The 2758-nt window shown below is 48.2% G+C and overlaps 1 pseudogene; it reads left to right on the top strand.

The window, feature by feature from the left end:
* Positions 1–1310: 1310 nt before the first annotated feature.
* LOC142457944 (spermidine synthase pseudogene) lies at positions 1311–2195 on the top strand (annotated as a pseudogene).
* Positions 2196–2758: the final 563 nt, after the last annotated feature.

Genomic DNA, 2758 nt, shown 5'->3' with positions numbered 1-2758 from the left:
TATAAATAATTAAGCATGACCTTTTAAATTAATATCTCATTATAAACACTAAGATTTTTGTGTCTTCATAATTATCATCATAATGACTGCATAATATTCCATTGAGTAGATACACCACAATGTAAATAATTATCTCATTATTCAACCATCTAGGATGTTTCCAGAGTATTTTCTTTTTTTTAATAAATTGTTATGATATTGCTAGGTAGGTTTATTGTGCCAACCAGTCCAACAGGAACATGTGGGTTTAACAAGATCGCAGTTTGATTGGAGGGCAAAGATAAATGGTTCAGAAAGTCCTGCCTCTCTCTCTCTTGCTCTCTGGTGATCGGACCAGTGTGTGGCTGCCATAGTGAGAGCTCTGCCTCAACTTGTGAGCTTCACTACCTGTGGGACACCCAACACATGGATCATGTCACTAGAGCTTGAGGTTCCTTCAAGACCTGCTTGGCCACACTGCTGGTATATATATTGTCATCTGGCTGACTGTTGGTGACCCACCCGGCTGTTTGCTGCCTGTGGCTGGACTGCTTGCATTGCTCTATGGAAGACTCAGCTATCTGCTTCCTTGACCTTGGACCGAGCAGCTTTCATGAGCTGAAGGACTTCCAGTATATTAACTGTTTCACAGAAGTGAGTTGAACTGAGCCCTCTGTACAGGTATGTGGACTAATTAGCTGTTATATTCCTTTGTGCTGTGTATCTATCTATCTATCTATCTATCTATCTATCTATCTATCTATCTATCTATCTAATAATAAGTGTCCTGGTTTTGTTTCTCTAGAGAACCCTGTCTAATACAGATATGGTTTCAGAAACAGAAGTAATTATGTCAACAAAATGAATACTTTTTAGACTCCAGATTTTCAGAAATTTCACAGTTAATTTTTAAAGTGAAGGTATTTTCTGAATGATGTGATAAAAATACATTCCAATGCCATGGTTCAGATTTAGCTATTTAATGTTTGTATGCCTCATTATTTGAAAGAGTAGATCCACAAGGAATAAATTGCTTATTTTTTCTTAATCTCTAGAAATGCTTATTTCATAGACTGAGGAGAGGATAGATTCTTGTAGCTTATTGCCACCACCCTAATTTTCCATACATAAATATATATATAAAGAACAATAGGGAAGACTTAGTATTGAACACAACTGTGCTGAATATCCTCAAAGTTTTCTTCAAACAACCCAAAATAGAAAAAAGAATAGTGGCGGCGCGGGCGGCGGGCAGAGCAGGTCCCGTTGTACTGCGACTCCGCGCAGCCTCGAGTCCCGGGCCTGCGCCCCGCGCCGCCCGCCCGCCCGCCATGGAGTCCAGCCCGGCCAGCCCCGCCGCCCCCGGCCCTGCTGCTATCCGCGAGCGTTGGTTCCGCGAGACCTGCAGCCTGTGGCCCGGCCAGGCCCTGTCGCTGCTGGTGGAGCAGCTGCTGCACCATCAGCGCTCGCGGTACCAGGACATCCTTGTCTTCCGCAGTAAGACCTACGGCAAAGTGCTGGTGCTGGACGGCGTCATCCAGTGCACGGAGAGGGACGAGTTCTCCTACCAGGAGATGATCGCCAACCTGCCCCTCTGCAGCCACCCCAACCCACGCAAGGTGCTGATCATCGGGGGTGGGGATGGAGGCGTCCTGCGGGAAGTCGTGAAGCACCCCTCCGTGGAGACCGTGGTCCAGTGTGAGATTGACGAGGATGTCATCCAGGTCTCTAAGAAGTTCCTACCAGGCATGGCTGTGGGCTACTCCAGCCCGAAACTGACCCTCCACGTCGGCGACGGTTTCGAGTTCAGGAAGCAGAACCAGGATGCCTTTGACGTCATCATCACGGACTCCTCAGACCCCATGGGCCCTACAGAGAGCCTCTTCAAGGAGTCCTACTACCAGCTCATGAAGACGGCACTCAAGGAGGACGGCATTCTCTGTTGCCAAGGCAAGTGCCAGTGGCTGCACCTGGACTTGATCAAGGAGATGCGGCAGTTCTGTAAGTCCCTCTTCCCCGTGGTGGCGTACTCCTACTGCACCATCCCCACCTACCCCGGCGGCCAGATCGGCTTCATGCTCTGCAGCAAGAACCCCAGCAGCGACTTCCGGGCGCCAGTGCAGCCGCTGAAGCAGGCACAGGTGGAGCAGCTGCAGCTGAAGTACTACAACGCGGACATGCACCGCGCAGCCTTCTTGCTGCCTGCAAGGCCCTGAATGATGTGAGCTGAGCCCGGAGCTGCTGCTCCTGCCGCCACCCAAAACCTCACCAAGGAGCCTCAGGGTGCCGGGACCCCCGCAGCCCCACACAGGACCCTCTGAGGGCTCTTACCCACCGACCAAGTGCTATTGACCCCAGAATGCTGCCCAGCCTGCCCTGCTGGGCGGACTGTCTGTCTGTCTGCTCTTTGTGGTGTCCAACCTCGGCCAGCTGTGTCCAGCGCCTTCTCTGCCTTGTCACCCCTTGCTCAACAAACACGTGTATTTATAACAAAAACGAAAAAAGAATAGTAAACCAAAAACATCTTGCTGTCCGAAGTGCGACACAGATAATGGAATGGTTTGGGGACTTTTAGTTGTTTTAAGAATATATTATTCTAAGCTTCTCAACCTTATTCTGATCTAATTTCTTAGCTGTACAATTATTTGACTAGGACATGGTAAAATTTCCCTTTCAATTGGGATCTATTTTCCCTTGATTAATACAAGAGTTAAACATGAGCATAAAGAATTGCAATGATTTCAGAAACATTAAAGTCTACAGAAATAGTCAGGGTTTG

This window comes from Tenrec ecaudatus, chromosome 10 (genome assembly GCF_050624435.1).
Source record: "Tenrec ecaudatus isolate mTenEca1 chromosome 10, mTenEca1.hap1, whole genome shotgun sequence".
NCBI lineage: Eukaryota > Metazoa > Chordata > Mammalia > Afrosoricida > Tenrecidae > Tenrec > Tenrec ecaudatus.
Note: the sequence above shows the minus strand (reverse complement) of the source record. Positions and strands in the feature narration are given on the sequence as shown.